This window comes from Heloderma suspectum, chromosome 3, assembly GCF_057233095.1.
Source record: "Heloderma suspectum isolate Gila_16-S chromosome 3, 16-S_ref, whole genome shotgun sequence".
NCBI lineage: Eukaryota > Metazoa > Chordata > Lepidosauria > Squamata > Helodermatidae > Heloderma > Heloderma suspectum.
Genome location: NC_139460.1, coordinates 94,420,072 through 94,440,484, shown reverse-complemented (window position 1 = coordinate 94,440,484; position 20,413 = coordinate 94,420,072). Strand labels below are relative to the sequence as shown.

Below are 20,413 nucleotides of genomic sequence, written 5' to 3'. Positions count from 1 at the left end.
GTACTATCAATTTAGGCTCTTTTTCATCTGAGTGAGCAGCTTAAAATGGGCTTTATTCAAAACAACAACCAGGTAAAGATTGTCATAGCTATTTAAAAATAGCCATAAACACTGTGATTTTTTATTTATAGCTTCATTGGAGGGGTTTTTTTTTAAGTTTAAAAGAGCCAGAAAATCTAAGCGCAGCCTTCCTCAACCTGGAGGTGTGTTGCACCCCTCCAGAATAGCACAGAATTGCAGGGATGGCGTCAGGAAGGCTAAAGCTGAGAATGAGCTGAGGTTAGCGAGGGATGCTAAAAACAACAAAAAGGCTTTCTTCAGGTACATGCATACTAAAAGACAGAGGAAAGAAATGGTTGTTCAGCTATTAAATAAGGATGGCAAAATGATAACAGATAACAAAGAAAAGACAGAGGTGCTCAATTCCTACTTTGGCCTGGCAAAGGTGAAATACAGGCTGAAGGGGCAGGATTGCAGCTTGAGATCGATAGGCATACAGTCAAGGAACACCTAATTACTTTGAATGAGTTCAAATCTCCAGGGCCAGATGAACTGCATCCTAGAGTAATAAAGGAACTGGCAGAAGAATTCTCAGAACCACTGTCTATTCTCTTTGAGAAATCATGGAGGACAGGGGAAGTGCCAGATGACTGGAGGAGGGCTAACATTGTCCCTATCTTCAGAAAGGGTAAAAAGGAGGAACCTGGGAACTACAGACCAGTCAGTCTGACATCAGTCCCTGGGAAAATTCTGGAGCAGATGATAAAGCAATCCATCTGTAAGCACCTTGAAAACAATGCAGTGATAACACGAAGCCAACATGGATTTGTCAAGAACAAGTCCTGCCAGATGAATCTGATCTCATTTTTTGATCAAGTACCCTCCCTTGTGGACCGTGGGAATGCTGTGACATAATATACCTCGACTTCAGCAAAGCTTTCAACAAAGTGCCCCATGATCTCCTGATCAGCAAACTAGCTCAAAGTGGGCTAGATGAAACAACCATCTGGTGGATCCACAGTTGGCTACAGAATCGGACTCAAAGAGTGCTTATCAGTGGGACCTTCTCAAACTGGGGAGAGGTAACGAGCAGGGTACCGCAGGGCTCAGTCCTGGGCCCAGTGCTCTTCAATATTTTTATTAATGACTTGGAGGAGGAGGTGCAGGGAATACTGATCAGATCTGCAGATGACACAAGATTGGGCAGGATAGCTAATACTTTGGAAGACAGAAACAAAATTCAAAGTGATCTTGATAGGCTGGAGCGCTGGGCAGAAAACAACAGAATGACATTTAATATGGATAAATGCCAAGTTCTGCACCTAGGAAAAAGAAACCAAATGCACAGTTACAAGATGGGGGATACATGGCTCAACAACACTACAGGCGAGAAGGATCTTGGAATTGTTGTCGATCACAAGCTGAATATGAGCCAACAATGTGATGTGGCTGCAAAAAAGGCAAATGCTGTTTTGGGCTGCATTAATAGAAGCATAGCTTCCAAATCCCGGGAAGTACTAGTTCCCCTCTACTCAGCACTGGTTAGGCCTCATCTGGAGTACTGTGTCCAGTTCTGGGCACCACACTTTAAGAAGGATGCAGACATACTGGAGAGGGTTCAGAGGAGGGCAACAAAGATGATCAGGGGCCTGGAAACAAAGCCCTATGAAGAGAGACTGAAAGAACTGAGCATGTTTAGCCTTGAGAAGAGAAGACTGAGGGGAGATATGATAGTACTCTTCAAGTACTTGAAAGGCTGTCACAGAGAGGAAGGCCAGGATCTCTTCTCGATCATCCCAGAGTGCAGAACACGGAATAATGGGCTCAAGTTACAGGAAGCCAGATTCTGGATGAACATCAGGAAAAACTCCCTGATTATTAGAGCAGGACGACAATGGAACCAATTACCTGGGGAGGTGGTGGGCTCTCCCACACTGGAGGCCTTCAAGACGAGGCTGGACAGCCATCTGTCAGGGATGCCCTGACTTGGATTCCTGCATTGAGCAGGGGGTTGGACTCGATGGCCTTGTAGGCCCCTTCCAACCCTACTATTCTATGATTCTATGTGTTGCACAACTCCCTTTAACCAGCTCATCCATGAACTTCACTAGGTAAACTTGGGCCAGTTACTAGCTCTTAGCCTAAACTAACTTGCAGGACTGTTGTGAGGATTAAGGAGATTTATGTAAACCATCCAAAGCTAAGCAAAACAAAAAAACACTGCATGTCTTTTAATGAATTATCTCTTCCTTTGGGGCTACTAGGCCTGCAAATTTCATCCACATTTGACAAACTGAAAAATGTTATAGCCATTTTTTGCTTTCCAATGTTAGGCAATGGGAGGCATTTTTGAATCGTGACTTGGGTTCAGTACCCTAGTTGAAACAGACAACCTCCAAATAGTCCATTTTCTAAAGTGTAGAATTGGGAACTGAGCGTAACCTTGTGAACAGTGCACACCTCTAATATATATTTAAAAATTATAGGATAGTACCTTTGTTGTAGAATAGTAACTGTGCTGGAAAGAAACTGGTTGGAACGATATACAAGATAGGTAGACTCAAGAATGCCAATCATAGAATTGCAGTAGGGACAGGGGAGACTATTGTTCGGTTGGCATTTTAACCTGACGTCACACTTTCAAACCAATACACAAATCAAAATTCAGTTATCCATGGAGATTTGCACTTCTCCAAATTTTGCAGTGGAGTTCTCCCATCAAACAATGTGCACAAAAATGCATATTTTAGGGGAAACTGCATATATTCATGAAAATAACATTAAATGCATTATATTGGGGAAATTGCTCGCAACAATGTGTTCATTAGGCACAATTGTGTGCATATGATTTTTCATGCAAATTTTAAATAAAAAATTCTCAAAGTTCAAGACAAAATAAGCTTAAGATTGGAAAAAAATCTCAAAGTTTGGGATGAACTAAAAATGAGGAACTGACCTTGACAGATTTGTTCCCTAAACTGCATACAACAGTAATATATAGGTGAAAATGTAGGAGATGTAGACCATCAGGTTCAATGGAAAAAGCTGATTTCAGTTGCAGGGCTATTTGGGGTGCAGGCTTGCAGCCAAAATGGAAGGGGGTGTCTCCCCACCCCCATCCTCATAGCTAAGAGGCACATTTTACATTTCTCCTCTCACCTCCTGCAGACCCTTGCCCTACCCCTCAGTCAGAATCTGGCAGCTGGCCTGGCAAGAAAGCTTTACAAATGAAATTGTAAAACAGTGATGTACAGTGGGTACCATTACTTGGCAAATGTCTAGTGAACAGATACAGAAAAACCATAGGTCACTATGTTAGCGCATTAGAAAAAAATCGAAAGCCCCAGTGGAGTAATACCTTTATTAGGACCAGCAAACAAGTTGCAAGTAGGGAGTAAACTTTCAGGTTTGCCAGAACTCTTCTTTGGGCTGGATGAAAGAGGTCTGGAGAACTCAAAAGCTTGCTCCCTACTTTTTGATATTTGAGTCCTGATAAAAGTATTTTCCTACTGCGGCTTTTGGGTTTTTTATAATGTACCAAAAAGGCTTTTTGTTGTTGTTTATTCGGTCAGTCACTTCCGACTCTTCGTGACTTCATGGACCAGCCCACTCCAGAGCTTCCTGTCAGCCGTCGCCACCCCCAGCTCCCCCAAGGTCGAGTCCATCACCTCCAGAATATCATCCATCCATCTTGCCCTTGGTCGGCCCCTCTTCCTTTTGCCTTCCACCTTCCCTAGCATCAGCATCTTCTCCAGGGTATCCTGTCTTCTCATTATGTGGCCAAAGTACTTCAGTTTTGCCTTTAATATCATTCCCTCAAGGCTACTTACAATTTTTGTGAGATTTGGAGAATTTAGCCATTTAAGTAGCTAAATCTGGAGGAAGATTATCTTCTACCACCTAAAGATGGGATGTACCTTTTGTGGGTTGCATGCCATTTGTGTTTTGGCTAATATTACACAGTTCAGCTCCTACTAACTCTTTCCATTGTGAACCACCCAAAATTGATCTCCAGCGTTGCTAATATAAAGGCTACCAAGTTCCTCTTTGCTTCTGCTCTCTGCCTGTGTTTTGATAAGTTCTGGAGACAGATCTGAGTAACTGCTAGAAGTGATATTTTGCAAAGGTGTGTGTGTGTGTGGGGGGGGGGCTATTATTGTTTCTTTGTCCCAGCAGCCCTCAGGGCAACCTGAAATCTGTTTTGCACCAAGCCGAGGCTGATCAAAGTATTTTAATTTTATGTTTATTATTTTATATGACTTTTCTATGCCGTCCCATAGCAGAAGCTCTCTGGGCAGTTTACAAAAGCTAAAACATTAAATAGCTTTGAAATACGAAGTTTAAAAGCCATTTGCATAAAAGCATATGGATAATATATACAAACAACACATAACTACAAACGACTTTGAACTAAAAACAATTTAACAAAAAATCCAACAATAAAAACAACACAGCTTAAAAACAGTATGCAAGAGTCAGCAAAAGGAACAAAAGTTCTAAAAAGGGAAGGCATGCCGGAATAATAGCATCTTTAATTCCTGCTTAAAAACTTTCAATGAGGTCAGGAGGCGCATTTCATTTCATTCCACAACTGAGGGGCGCGAAAGGTCCTCTTGCGCGTGGCTGCCAGTCTCATATTAGGCACCTGCAGCAGAGTGCCCTCAGAGGACCTTAGGTGGAGGACTGGGACGTAGGGGGGGAGGCGCTCCCTAAGGTACCTTGGACCTAGACCGTGTAAGGCTTTAAAGGTGAGAACCAGCACTTTATATTTGGCTTGGAAACAAATTGGCAGCCAGTGTAAAGATTTTAAAACTTGTGTAATATGGTCTCCATGGGACATCCCAGAGACCAACCTGGCTGCCATATTTTGTACCAGTTGAAGTTTCTGAACTAAATATACAGGCAGCCCCAAGTACAGCACATTGCAGAAATCAAACCTAGACGTTAACAGCGCATGCACCACCGTTACCAGGTCCACACGTTCCAGGAGTGGGCATAGCTGGCGTATCGGCCAAAGCTGATAACAAGCACATCTCACTGTTGCCTCCACCTGGGGTGCCAGGAGCAGGGTTGGGTCAATAAGCACCCCCAAGCTATGAACTTGCTCCTTCAGGGGGAGTGCAGCCCCATCCAGAACTGGTTGACATACCTCAATACCTGAATTAGGACCCTTCATGATGAGCACCTCTGTCTTGCCTGGATTCAATTTCCGCTTGGTCTCCCTCATCCAGCCCATTACCGACTTCAGGCACTCATTCAGAGGAGTCATACCTTCCTTGGATAAAGATGTTAAGAAGAAATAGATTTGGGTGTCATCAACATACTGATAACACCCAGCCCCAAACCTCCTGATGGTCTCTCCCAGCAGTTTCATGTAGATATTAAACAGCATCGGGGATAGGATGGAGCCCTGAGGGACTCCACGTAATAGTTCCTTTTTCGAGGAATAACTATCCCCGAGTGACACCATCTGGAACCATCCTGAGAGAAAAGAGCAGAACCACTGCAAAGTGGTGGCCCCAAACCCCAACTCTCTCACGTGTTCCAGAAGGATACCGTGGTCAATGGTATCGAATGCCGCTGAAAGATCCAAAAGAATCAACAGGGATGCACTCTCCCTATCGATTCCCAGGAAAAGATCATCCATCAAGGCAACCATGGCAGTCTCAACGCCGTATCCCATTCTCAAACCAGTTTGAAATGGGTCCACATTAGTATACCTAATGTATCCTGCACTGCATCTTAAAACCATCACAAAAGTAAGTCTTTCGACTTCCAATGTCATGTCCAGTTCTCCCCACTCCCCATTTTGCCTGACAGCCTGAAGAAGAATTCTGGAGAATCTGAAAGCGAGCTTGGTCACTACTTTGTAGGGTGGCCATTTACACATTGCCAAAAAAGAGGGAATGCAACACCAAAAAAGAGGACAAAAGAGGACACCAATTTCATTAACATTTGCATATGCAAATTAATACATATAGATGCAAATTTAGAAATAACTATAATTTAAATACAACTATAATACATCTCAGTATGGTCAAGAAGCCTGACCAGGTGACCTGCGTGCCTTTTCAGTCTGCTGTCTGGGTACTAAACTGTTGATTGCCCCTGTTCACCCTCCTTGTGGTTCTTTGTCTTTAAACCACACTTGGACTGGACAGCCCATCAAACAGAGGACACCTTTAAACCGAAGATTGTCTTCTCACAGCTCCCTAAAATAGAGGACTGTCCTCTGTTAAGTAGGCCACCCGGCCACCCTACTACTTCATGACATTAGAGTTGGTCATACCAGAAGGCAGAATGGGTTTGGAAGGAAACACCTGTTGGAAAAAAGGGTGGCAATATACTTCTTTTTTTACACTGCCTCAGCAAGCTGCCAGGAATCTTTGAAGAGGCTTCCAGGTGGCCTATATAGAATCAGAATGATGTCAATCAGAACACAGAAACTGGTAGAGCTTTTGGGGAGTGCCATTGGCAAAGGCTAATATTAATGGAGAGGATTCAGTAATGTTAAAACCAACTCCCATCTTTTTTAGAAATGGTGTATATACATTTTCAAATAACTTAAAAGAACTGTAATGGAGTATGAAGACCAATTCATGCAAAACTTCTCAGGGGTGATCATAACATTGCAAGTTGTCCTGTGCAGACTGAAACCAAGAAATTGAGAGAGAGAGAGAGAGAGAGAGAGAGAGAGAGAAGAAGAATCCCAGTTGGAGACCTTCCCCCCAGGTTGTGTGAATCATAACTGTTGAAGTTGCAGCCATCAATGAACCAAAATGCACATTTCCTATGGGAAAGAGACCCCTTGACAATGAGGAAGGAGAGATACGTAAGGGAGGAAGGAACTCAAACCTGCCTTATGATTTTTCTTTTCTTTATTCCATAATATTTCCATAATAAAAGTTCTGGTCTGATTTGTTTTTAAACTTGCAGGTAGCGTCAGTCCCAGTTCATTGTTGATCACTGATTTATTATCACAAGGGAAAACTTTTTTTCGCCTCTCCTCTTGAGGACATCATCCGAAAATTTTATTGAAGGATGAAAATAACAAAACTGATGAAGTAAAAGAACACCTTCATTACATTGCACCATGCACCCTGTTTGGAGTTTAATCCTTTCACTGCAAACTGATCCAGTCAAACTCACAGTTTCCTTAAAGGACAGCCTGAATGAAAACCGATGGAAGACCCACAGATACCAATTTGTTGCTTTTAACGCATCCTCTGAGCTCCCAGTCAGCCTGAGTTTCAGTGCTATGGCAGTGATGTGGATGTCACTGTCATGGTATGCTTAACCTGTGCCAAACCAGACTCTGAGTATTAATTCCAATCCTGAACTTGCATGTCCTAAAGGGCAACATAACCCCTTTCTCCCTTGACATCGCCACGCCAAAGTGGATTATAGCTCGGTTATAATAAGCATGAAAACCTTATCAGCAGCAGACTCCCTAACAATCACTGATATATATATATATCTATATAGATATAGATATATGGTCACTAATATTGATATAGTGGGATTCCTGGTGGCTCAGAGCCCTCGTGGTATCAGCTGGCTCTGGAGCATTTGATGGACAAATGGTGAGAACGCTCAGAAGAAAGAAAGAATACATTGTCTGCCGTTTATAAAGCGCCGCGATCAGATGAGCTCCACAATGAAATTCCAGCAAAACTGAACGAGAGTCAGTGGAGCTTGGAAGGGGTAGTGCCAGGACTACCCGAATTCTATTCTGAATTAGATTACGTGAAAAAAGAGGGGGGGGGGAGAATATATAGACAGCCAGCTGCTCAGAGGCTTACTACAACCTTGCTTTTATTGTTCTGCTAAGTTAGAGGTGGGGCATCAGAGGGATTCCATGCATACTGTCACTGAGAAATTTTAATATGTTCCACACTGACACATATAAAAAGGAAATAACAGCTGATCATAAGTCAGACCAGGCGACAGCATCTCTCTCTCTCTCTCTCTCTCTCTCTCTCTCTCTCTCTCTCCCCCCCCCCCCCCACTGCGGGCTCTTGGTGCACTGCACCTCTTAGTCTGCAGGCAATCAGGCAATCGAGCTCATAGGTTCACAGCTATGTTTTGTTATGGAAGTTGACATGTTCAACAGAAATCCCATAGCCAGCCAGCCACAAAGGCATCTGAAATAATGAGTTGCTGCCTTACGGTTCTATATCTTTAAACCAGAGCTGGGCTGGACAGCTCTCCAAAGAGTGCTCATAGAATCATAGGGTTGGAAGGGGCCGACAAGACCATCGAGTCCAACCCCCTGCTCAACCCCCAGGCGGTCTCCCATCCAAGTACTAAGCAGGGCTGACCCTGCTTAGCTTCCAAGATCAGACACATGTGGGCAACACATGGCCCGCAGGTCACACGCAGCCCTGTGCTGCATTTTAGGTATCCAATTGAAAATGGGCAGCTATGATGAAAGGCTTTTTCTATGCAATGGCCACATGGAACTCACTGCCACAAGATTTGTCTGAAACCAACAGCTTAGGAGGATTTGAAAAATGGCAAGTTGCTGTATGGATAGTATAAACACAAAGTAGCACAAAGAGGTTTTGAAGCAATGCAACCTATTGTCTTGTGCTTCAGGACGAAAAGCAGATTTTCATGAGAAGAGACTAGAGGAGCATTTTGCTTATGGCGAGACTATTTTACTTCATTAGCCGTGCTTCATCACTTGCTTCTTGGTAAGCCCTGCCCAAAGGAGTTTGGACCACAAAAGCTGACTGGCACACATCTTGCTCAGTAAAATGAATCCTGTTGGATTATAAGAACAGCCCTGCTGGATCAGACCTAGGGCCTGTCTGGTTCAGCATCTTGTTTCCAACAGGGGCCAACTAGATTAGTGCTGTGCCAAAAATTTCTCCCACATATTTTTCAACCATTCTCATTCAATCTGACAGATTCTGGCCTGGCACTAGCTCCGCCTCTTCCCTGGAGCTGCATGCGACACTGCCCCCCCTCATGCCCACGACAGGGCTTGCAGGGAAGGAGTGCTATTATCAGCACCTGCATTAGAGACAAGATCTATCCACAATCACCCCTCATAAATGTAACACTTGGAAGACCCTGGGGAAGGTGCTGAACCCTGAAGAAAGGCAGCTAGAGCTGAGCCAGAATCTCTCAGAGGGCATTTTTCCTCAGAAAAGTCCTGAGAGTTTTCTTTTCTTACTACCCTCTGCCCCCCAAATAAAAGGCCACTTCAAGAATCCTCTCCAAATTTCTTCTCCATTTTTTTTTTTTTTTAAATTTGGTGGTGGTGGCTGCATTTCCTCCCCTGGCCTGCCCCCCATGCCCGGGAATGATGCTAGTATGGGGTATTGTGGCAGATGCAAAATGGGAGCCAGGCTGCCAGTACAGTTGATGCTGTTGCTATTTGCAGTGTCAGTGCAAAAAAACAAACAAAGAACCTGGGGGGGGGGAGAAAGAATGAAAGAAGCTGTGCTATACCCCTTGCTGATGGTGAGCCCTACTTGTGAGAATGTGTTGGAGAATTTCTCCTCCCCCTGGAGAAATTTGGGGAAATTTCTCTGCTCACTAATAGGGTGGAGAATTTCAAGAGGCCATTTGGACACAGCTCTAAAGTGGGTGGTTCTGGGAAACTCTGAAGTAGGGCACAAAGGCAGCAGCCATCCGTTCTTGCTTGTACATGGCAACTGATCTGCAAAGCCCTCCTGCCCCTGGTCATGGAAGTTCCATTTAGCCATCCTCTATACTACCAATAGTGAACACAGTTCTCTGAGTTTTGATCCTTACCTAGCCAGAACAGCATCATCCATTCACAAGAAGCAGGTATCAGGTAACCCTAAGGGCTCCTTCTCACGGAGCTTTTATCCTGTGATTGAAATTGCTCCTTCACGGAGGTTTGCGGGCTCTTTACATGACACTGTGACCCTGCTGTGACCCTCCAGGATGTCTCCTGCACTAAATGCCCTTTGTTCTGTTTTTAAATTGATTGCAGATAATGAGCTATCAAATTACCCCCGTTGTGTCCTGCTTCAGTTTCCTCCATGAAAAGAGCAAAAGCAGCAAGAAGAGGAGCGAGATCATTGAAAGATAATGAAAGACTCAGATACGGGGAGAAGGAGGGGGAAAGGGGAAGGGGGAAAGGAAGCATGTGAAAAACGGAGTCAGTTGTGATCCTGCATTTAAAATGGAAGCAGAAAGCCCTGTTTTAAATGCGGGATTTTAGGCTGGTGTAGAGATGCCCTAAGAAGTACCAAAAAATCTTTTTTTGCAGGCATGAGGGAAGAAAGGACGGAGAACCCCCCACATGCACACAGTTCAATGAGGACTGAGCATGTTCAGTGGGCACAGAATGCTGGCTGACTGTTGGGTGGGGGGACATAAAACAAGCAGGGAAGGGGAATGAAATGGAGTATCTGGGGAAAGGGCATGGCTGGCTGGAACTCTGAAAAGGAGCAGTCCACACTTGAAGATTTTGTCTTCTTTAAAAAAAGCCATCGAAGTTGCTTTCTAGTGAATTCTGTAAATTAAACAATGTGAGGTCCCTCTCCCTGGGACAGTGATAAACTGTGGTGGTATCTCTGCTCTGTTGTATAAAGTTCACTATTAGGATGTAGGAAGGGCTTCACCTATCCAAGATGGACACACACACACACACACCGACAGGGTGTGTGTGCTCTAAACAGATGCTGGAGAGGGAGAAATTCAACAGGCAAAGCTTCTCCCACTACCACATCCCCAAACTAGGTCAAGCTTTTCCTGCTGAGTTTCTGTCAATTCTGCAGGTGCAGGATCCCTGCTAGGAAAAAAGTGACTGATGTGTATGAGCACAGTTAGCAGGGTGGCCATTTCTGCACTGCCAAAAAAGAAGAAATGCATCCCCAAAAAGAGGAGTACAAAAAGGGTACAAATTTACTTAGCACTTGCATGTGCCAATTTATATGTACAGGTGCAAATTTAGAAATAGTTACTACAATATAACTAGAAACACCAATCTGCCCAGAGAGCATTAGTTATGTTGGGCAGATTGTAAATGGAATAAATAAAGAAATGCAATGCACCTCACCACAGTGGGGAAGATGGTGACCAGGTGTACCGTGCGCCCGCTGCTCAGTCTGCTGTCCAGGTGAAGTGTGACCAGGTGGCTTCTGCGCCTGCTCAGTCTGCTGTCCAGGGTCTCAGTGCTGATGGGCCACTCCAAGGTCCTCCCTGCTCACCTTCCCTTCTCAGGGTTCTTTATGTTTAAACTGGATTTGGACTGGACAGTCCAGCAAGTAAAGGACTGTCTTCTGACAGCCCTTGAAACTGAGGACTGTTCTCTGTAAAGTATCCCCCTCCTTGTGGTTATTTTATAATGAGAAGCAGTAATAACTTTTGGAAGAAGAAGAGCCGCAAGCACCGCCACCACCACGTAGGACACATGGTCACCGTAACCCGAGAGGACTCTGTTTTGTGTTCCTCCGGTGAAAGAAAATCTGGGTTACCTGGAACTGGGAAGTCTGTCTAGACTGAACTGCATCTATCTCCCCCCACCCCACTTCCAACATCTTCTCACATTTAGCCTGGAACAGAGGGAACTGCCTCGTACCAGGTCAGACTGTCCATCTAGCCCATTACTGTCGACTCTGACTGACAGCAGCTCGTCCCAGTCTCAGGCTGAGTTCTTTCCCATCTGCTGCTGCCTGATCCTTTGAATTGGAGAAGCTGGGGGGTTGAACCTGAGACCTTCTACAACATGCAAAGCACGGGCTCTACCCCTGATGTAGGGTGGCTCCACCTCACCATCTCACTGCGCCTCTGCTCTGGTCTCCCCTTGTTGCTTCCCTCATGTGTAACTGCGGAATGCTCTTCTCAGTTATGACTGTATTCTTCCTGCTTTGGAGTGCATGAGGGTGATAAGTCAAGCTTCAGAAAAGGAAGTGTGGTTGCTCAGTCATGCATCTCCTCACAGGGTTTTTTTTTTCTTCTGGTATCTTCACAGTAAGCGCCATTTTTTGGTCAAAAGACAGGGTATAAACCAAATAAAAAAATAAATAACTGCCAGTCCATTTGGATTTTGGAATGGAATGGAAGGTGGTGCTATCTTGGTCTTCAGCTCAGGCTGCAAAATGTTTTGGGCCAGCCCTGCTCTGGCACCACTAACGTGGTTCATGCTCAAGGTACCTTCTCAGAGTCGGTGCAAGAGGGAATGGAGCAAACCTTACCCCTTTAGCCTCTGTTTAGCAGCCCATGTTTGCAGCCCAGTTTGTAGAATATGAAAAAGAGGAAGGCCATCTTAAAGACGAAGTCCACAACATTTGAAGGAAGCTCTCCACGCAGCAGAGTCATGGCTTAGAAGAACTGAGGGGAGGGGGCTAGTGCTTCTTCCCATGGTTACATCATTGTCTTGGCTTACAGTGGCAGGATCAGAGCTCTGTCAGAGCAGCCAACAAGTCGGGTCTAATCAAGCACATCAGTGCTTGTGTTTCTTGTGTAGAGGCAGGCAGCTGTCCCCACCCTGACAATGTGCAAATTGTATTAGTGACAGTCAACTTGGATAGCTTTGCATTAGCACTCCGACATAGTGGTGGTGATGATACAGAACAGCCTCTGACTTTCCACCTTTGAAGCACAAGCATGAGCATTTTGTGTCACGTAGAATTCAACCTTCTGCACCAGAATGTCAGTGACAAAGGGGAAGTCTGCAACTGGGACAAGTTATGTTGATTAAAGAAATGTGTTTATTTTGTCTCATTTATTTTGCTTCTGCCATTCATGGGGATAGGGAAGGAGCTTTGCAGGGAACTGACAACCCCACCCCCAAACCAAAAATCTGCTTAGCCCTACTCTGGTTTCTAAGATTTCAGCTGAAAATCTGCCTTGTTGTCCCATTCTGGTTTCTAAGATCTGAATTGAAAATCTGCTCCCCCTCACTCTGCTAGTTTCTAAGATTTCATCTTATGTTACCCACACACTTGAATACTTATTTTTGCAACAATAAGACTACAAACACATTAAACGAAGGAAGGAAGGAAGGAAGGAAGGAAGGAAGGAAGGAAGGAAGGAAAGGAAGGAAGGAAGGAAGGAAGGAAAGAAAAGCAAGCAAGCAAGCTGTTGTGAACCGCCCAGAGAGCTTTGGCTATTGGTGGTATAGAAATTTAATAAATAAAGACATATCCTCAGAATGCTGAATTCTATACCCATTTTATTAAGTTCTGTGCCTACCTGGAAGGACTGCAGAATTTACACTGGCCTGCTCTTAAGCCTTTTTAAGTTACAAAGATAACATCTTCAACAGTACTGGGGATACTCTGGTGTTTTCTGAATCAATTGTTCTCCAGAAATGTTTCACTGAATGGCACATAACCTAGCTTGAGAGAAATGTGGTCCCCAGCCATCCTACCTCAATGAATCCTTTTGAAATCCTACATGGCGTGTGCAGCAGAGGCAGCTAGATTCATAGACACCGTGATGCACTTATGGATCTGTCTACTTCAGACGGTGGAGCAGCCAGTTTCAGACAACATGAATCCAGATGAAAGGTGGGAGGAAGGCTGCCTGAAAGGAGAGGTGTGGCTGCCAGCCAATGTGTGTAGGCTAATTATGGAGAACCCTCTGTTGCCTTTGTAACCTCATAGGCAGTATATTTTTCTTTCTATGTTAGGCTTTAGTCTCGCTCCTACACAGTTTCAAACTATTCGATTAGGTCAGTTTATCTGTATTGTTTTATTTAATTTGGTATGGATTGATGGATATTTTTATTATGTATCTTTACCTATTGGCACTATGGTTATTTGTAATTGCTTCTGTTGTGTTTTTTTAATCGTTATATTGCTGTTCATTTGATACATTGTGAACCACTTGTGGAAAAGTGGCACAGAAATAAATGGAGGGGGAGGGGGAGGAAAAGGAGGACGAACTTGACAAAGATATTGCGGAGTTATTATTCCTCAGCTGCCAAGCAGAGTTAAGCTACATATAGGCATCAGATAGACACTGTGTAAAGGAGGTTCTTCAGCACAAGGGACAAAACTCAGTGGTGGAACACCTGCTTTGCATGTGTCCCAGGTTCAATCCCCGACAGCATCTCCAGGGAGGCCTAGGAAAGAATCCTGCCTGAAACCCCAGGGAGCTGCCTCAGTGAAGAGCTGCAAGGACCAATGGTCTGCCTCGGTGTAAGGCAGCTTCCTCCAGGGGACGGGGGATCTCTCAATATCTCTCCAGGGGATCTCTCCAGGATCTCTCTTATCTCTCCAGGGGACGGGGGATCTTCCTCCAGGGGACGGGGATCTCTCTGTGGTTTGCCTCTCTCCCTTGGACTACATTAAGCTGTTTTACAACCTGGGGATCTGATGCAGTTCTCCTCTCCTATATCTAAATAAGTGTAGAATCATAGGAATAATGGTAGCAACCTCCTGCCCTTCAGAGTGTCTGCAAGGGGAGGTTTGGGTGGCGTGGGTTTTAGCCAAAGTTGCAGAACATGCTTTCACTGAAGGCCAAAATCTTATTTTGTGTGCACCGATCTTGGCAAAATCACTAATCTAATCTGGATTAATGGCTACTAATATTCACTCGTGTTCTGGGGCAAAGGAACACAGAGGCGAGATCACACCACGGCACGGCACCTATCGTTGCTGCTGCTGCATTACACAACGCGCTTGGGCTGCTTGCTTCCATTTGGTCTCAACTGCAAATTTAGAGCATCTTTTCTAAAGCCATTTTGAAGTATAGACGCTGCCCATTTTGTCTCTTTGCCTTGCCGAGGCTCATGTGCTTCCACTGCAAACCTCACATGCTTCATAAAGGGGCAGGGGAATGTTGTCTTTAAATTAATCTCTCATCACTTAGAGTAAACTGACTCTACTTATGCCTACTTCCTTCAGAAAAATAAATTAAGCTGGAGGACTGCGCTCGTATTCTGGGGCAAGATTGTTTTTCGGGCTAGCTGGAAGGACACTGCCTAAAATGCAGCCTTAAAAAAAACACTTTTGTGCCCATGTTCTTATGCTGCAATTAGGCTTGTGGCTTTTAAATCTTCACCTCTTGCTGGATAATTTTACTCACCTCAGTGCTGTGTGCCTTCGATAAAGTTTCAGGGGGAGGGGGATTTGTCAACTATCAGTGTGGGTCTCTTGCCTCTCATTCTTTAACATTCACATTACAATTATCTTACAACCCAGGTACATTTTTGTCTCTCACGGTGATACTGCTATAAAGGGGAACATTTTATTTTTCCCCCGCACCCCAAAAATAATGTTTCCAAGGTAGCAGAAACCTTTTTGAATAGCAGGTCCTGGAGGCCTGGCACATTATTTCTGAATGCTGTGCCCTGCCTGAGCATCCCCCAGTTTGATCTGCCGAACAGGCATCTACCATGCATTACTGGTCGTGCTGAAGGGGTAAGCCGACTGCTCAATATATCTCCTCTGTTCTGCAGCCAAGACAAACATGGGGGATTTCCTCACCATTTTTAACCAATCAAATGCACATATTAAATCCATCTTAATCCATAACTAGTGCTGTGCACTCCATGGCAAAACTTCCCAGGAGTTTGGATGAAGACTAAAGTAAAAAAAGAAGAAAACATACACATGCCACAAAACCTAAAAGTACTCCCTGCAAAAGATGACACACACGGCTAGAAATAAATATTGCCTATTGTTTTGAATTATTCTGAGCGCTCCAGTAGATGACTGGCAGGGGATTAGCATCCATAAGTTGTAATAAAAGTAAACAGCTCCATTTTAAACCAGAGGCTTTTGCGGGAGTCCCATTGTAACGGGACAAAGACAGTGCTGGAGGTACCTTAGCCCCCTTTTGAAATCACACAACACTCCCTCTTCTTGCCCAGTCTCCTACAAACAAGGATCAGTGCAAAGCCACAAAGAGAATCCCAGTACAGAAGGCACAAATTTAATGCAACTATTTTATAACCAGAAGCACTGTTGGTTTCCCATTGACTTCACACTGGCATCCTCAGGAGATACATAATGAAAGGCACACACTGGCAATAAAAAGACGTAGGCAGCGAATCCTTAAGTAATCTTTACATCTAGATTTGTTATCAATAAAACAAGCTATATAAAGAATATGGGGCTGTCAAAGGACAAATTGTTCACAATAAGTACATGAAATATTAGGTGTTCTATACAAAGGCTCTTTGCTATGGGCTTGCTTACCTTCGCAAAATGTGTTGCTCCCTCCTCCTTTTGGACTCCTAAAACTGAAGAGCTAAAAAGAGGTCTTGTTACTTCCAAATGCTTTTGTTCTTCTGTCCCTCTGTCACATGGCTTGCCTTTTATATTTGCAACACACAAAAGTTAGGGCTGTTGTTTAAGCAAGAGAGGGGGGGGAGGGAGAGAGAGAGAGAGAGAGAATGTCAAATGGAAAAGTGCCATTGCAGTCATATATCAATCAGGCGAGCGGCAGCAGCAGCTCACAAGCAAATGGGAATTCCACAGAAATGCAAAGCTCTTGTTATCTGAGAAATCACTAAACACCACCAGTCAAGCTCCCTTCTGCAGGGACGTCTCATTGGAGAGCTGAAAAACTGGATGCAAATGCACTGAAATTCAGGATGTCTCATGTGATGGCATGAAAGGCTGCAACGTTCAGGTCCAAACTTAATCCGGTCCTAAATAAATGGATCATTGTCCAGATAACCTGACCAGATACAAGCTCATTCAAGCTCTGCTAACCATTTGCAGTCTCCACATGAAAAACAAGGGGCGGGGGATGTTTCCAGAAAACATCTCTCTATCTCATCCTCTGTGCTGCTTCTTTCACACATGCATTATTTACATTTATGTTACAGGACAGGTTTTGTCTCAAGAGTGATTTATGGTAGATTCATGACTTGGTTCCTAAAGGCGAGGTGTGGTGACACTGCAGTAGATCAGACAGGACACATTGTATCGCCCCGTCATCAAACTTGAATGAATAGACATGCATCTGCAACTTTGCAAAATGCTTCTCTGAGCTCATTTGGATGTCTGCTTTATTAATGACCAGAGAGACTAAGGTTAATTCATCAAGAATTAATTAACACTTACAAACATTTGTTTCTATCGCCACCCCTCTTTGCCTTTCTAAACTGAACTCACGCATTCTCTTAAACCTTTTTGCTTAAGTTTTATTTGTCAGGGGCAGAATGTTAACTTCCAGTGCTGATTATGGTGGAACCAACCCACAGAAAAAGCACCAGATGCAACAGATGCTAAGATCACATTGCTTTACGCTTCTCAGATTATGCAGGAACCATAAAATCATCTTCCTTGTTCCTACTAGGCTAATGGTGGATGGAATATAATTTGCTCTGTTGCTGCAAGCCAGCCTTACCCAACCTGGGGCCCTCCAAATGTGTTGACTACAGCTCCCATAATCCCCAGCCAGCATGCCCATTGGCCATGTTGGCTGGGGATGATGGGGACTTAGCCTAACACATCTGGAGGACATCAGGTTGGGGAAGCTGCCACGGGCCTTTCAGTTTCCCCATTATATTTCTGGATCATTCGGCGGATTAATGACAGTGCACAAACAACAACGCCATCAAGCTGATTAAAAATAAAGGCTCGCACTCAGTGCTAAGGAGCAAAGATCATGCTTTCCCTTCACAAGTGCTATGTGAGCAGAAGCCCTGAATCCTAAATGGACAGACATCCTGAGTCGATGCTGTCGCTGTCTCTTTAGATTTGGGCAGGCTGGGTGTTGTTAATATCTGAGCCTCTTATGTGGTAAAAGATCAAAAGACAGATGGAAATTATGCTGTAAAAATAGACTCCTCTAAAAGGGGAATGGCTTGTAGATGAGTAAGCATCATGAACACAACAAAGGAAAACATTCTTTGGCTGGATCTGTACAGTCAGATGTGCCTGGATGGAAAGCAAGTGGGCCACTTTGGTTTTACACCATCTTAACTTGAGTTTGAGCCATTTTTTCCACCCTGAGAGCCCTTCATGAAATATTGAATTCATTCTTTTCCTCCAGTACCTCTGCACTGATGCCTTTCTAATGAATCTGGGATCCATCTTCCCACTGTCATTGACAAGAGGCACACTGATCTCTTCAGGAGTGGGGTGGTGGTACAAAAATGTCACCCAGAAGAACATCTCTCTACTATGGCCATTTTCATTTGACCCTGTATGCAGAGCACAGGCAGAAACAGTGATGTATATAAAATAAAGATCTAAATTAAGGAAAGAGGTCATGCCAATTTTTAAGCCACTTGTTTGTCAATAACTTATTTGAATGCAGGCATCTTCTTAGACTTGTGTTACAGTCCAAAACAACTCCCATCACATTCAACGGAATGTACTTGTAATGATATATGCTAAGGACCATATCAACAAAGATTTCCTTTCCATTCTGTGAAAGTCACAACACATCTACAATAACCCCCTTCAAGTTTGCAAGTGGAACGACCTGGTGAGACACCTAATGCACTAAACATTTTATTCATTCATTCATTCATTCATTCATTTCATTTCTATACCACCCAATAGCTGAGGCTCTCTGGGTGGTTCACAAAAATTAAAACAAAAGAGCACACAATAAAACAGTATAAAATATATAAAACATTAAAACCACAGTATAACAATACAACCACAATAAAACCAGAATAAAACCTAGCAGCAATGCAGGGATTTAAAATACAGATTTAAAACAGCAAAGCTAAAAGTCTAGAAAGCTAAAATGCTAAAATGCCTGGAAAAATAAAAAGGTCTTCACCTGGCGCCAGAAAGAATATAATGTAGGTGGCAGGCAAACCTAACTAGGGAGCTCATTCCACAGCCGGGGTGCCACAGCACAAAAGGCCCTCCTCCTAGTAGCCACCCACCTCATTTCCTTTGGCAGGGGCTCACGGAGAAGGGCTGCTGAGGATGATCTTAAGGAGCATGGATAACTGTAGCTAGGCTAGCTCTGTCCAGATAAGGGCGTAGTTGGTATACCAACCTAAGCTGATAAAAAGTGCTCCGTGACACTGAGTTCACCTGTGCCTCAAGTGACAGTTCTGGATTGAAGAACACCCCCAAACTACAAATGTGATCTTTTAGGGGGAGTGCAACCCCCTCCAGAACAGGTTGAATATCACCTAGCCGGGCAGATGAACCACCCACTAACAGTACCTCCATCTTGTCTAGATTGAGTTTCAGTTTATTGGCCCTCATCCAGTCTGTTACCATGCCCAGGCACTGATTCAGAACAGCCACTGCCTCACCTGGGTTTGATGAGAAAGAGAGGCAGAGCTTTGTGTCATCTGCATATTGATGGCACCCCAGCCCATACCTCCAGATAACCTCCCCCAGCGGTTTCATGTAGATGTTCAACAGCACGGGGGATGAAATAGAACCCTGTGGAACCCCATGGCACAATTGCCATGGCCCAGAGCAATAATCCCCCAGCACCACCTTCTGGAGTCGGCCATCCAAGTAGGAGCGGAACCACTGCAGTGCAGTGCCTCCAACTCCCAACCCAGACAACCTAGCCAGAAGGATACCATGATCGATGGTATCGAAAACCGGTGAGAGGTCCAGGAGAATCAACAGGGTCGCACTCCCCCTGTCCCTCTCCCAGCAGAGGTCATTCCACAGGGCGACCAAGGCGGTCTCCACTCCAAAACCAGGCCTGAAGCCTGATTGAAATGAATCTAGATAATCTGTTTCATTCAAGAGTGCCTGGAGCTGTCCTGCAACCACCCGCTCAAGCACCTTGCCCAGGAAGGGGACGTTGGCCACATGTTGGCCATAAACATGTGTAATATTGTGTGGATGGGATAGTTCATAACTGAGAGCCTATGATACATCCACAGCATTTGCAACAAATGCACACAATACAATGCATCATTATAATGTCCATTATAGTTGAGTATGAATGAAGTTCCCCTTCATGGATCACTGCCTTGTGGTGGCGAAGGGGCTTGCGTAACTCAGTGAAGCCATAAGCTATGCCGTGCAGGGCCACCCAAGACAGAAAGGTCATGGTGGAGAGTTCTGACAAAATGTGGTCCACTGGAGAAGGAAATGGCAATCCACTCCAGTATTCTCCAAGAAAACCCCATGAAACATATCACAAGGCTAAAAGATATGACACCGGAAGATGAGCCCCTCAGGTCGGAAGGTGTCCAATATACTACTGGGGAAGAGCAGAGGGAATTTCCAAGTAGCGCCAGAAAGAGTGAAGCGGCTGGGCCAAAGCTGAAAGGACACTCAGCTGTGGGTGTGTCTGGTGGTGAAAAGAAAATCCAATGCTGTAAAGAACAATATTGTTTAGGAACCTAGAATGTCAGATCAATGAATCAAGGTAAGCTGGAGGTGGTCAAACATGAGATGGCAAGATTGAACATCAACATCTTGGGAATCAGTGAACTAAAATGGACAGGCATGGGCGAATTTAATTCAGGTGACCATCATATCTACTACTGTGGGCAAGAATCCCTTAGAAGAAATGGAGTAGCACTCAT

The 20,413-nt window shown here is 44.4% G+C and overlaps 1 protein-coding gene across 2 annotated transcripts in view; it reads right to left on the bottom strand.

Annotated features, from left to right (window-relative positions):
* Window positions 1-16,230, bottom strand: part of NDP (norrin cystine knot growth factor NDP) — a 38,618-nt gene extending 22,388 nt beyond the window's left edge. Inside the window, exons 1-2 of one of the 2 annotated variants that reach the window (XM_084841736.1) lie at window positions 16,134-16,230; window positions 6,860-7,056 (exon numbers count right to left, since the gene is read on the bottom strand). The gene's annotated coding sequence lies outside the window, so the exon portion shown is untranslated. The remainder of the gene's footprint in view (window positions 1-6,859; window positions 7,057-16,133) is intronic. The other variant, XM_084841735.1, reaches the window with a different exon arrangement.
* Between the last annotated feature and the right edge of the window lie 4,183 nt (window positions 16,231-20,413).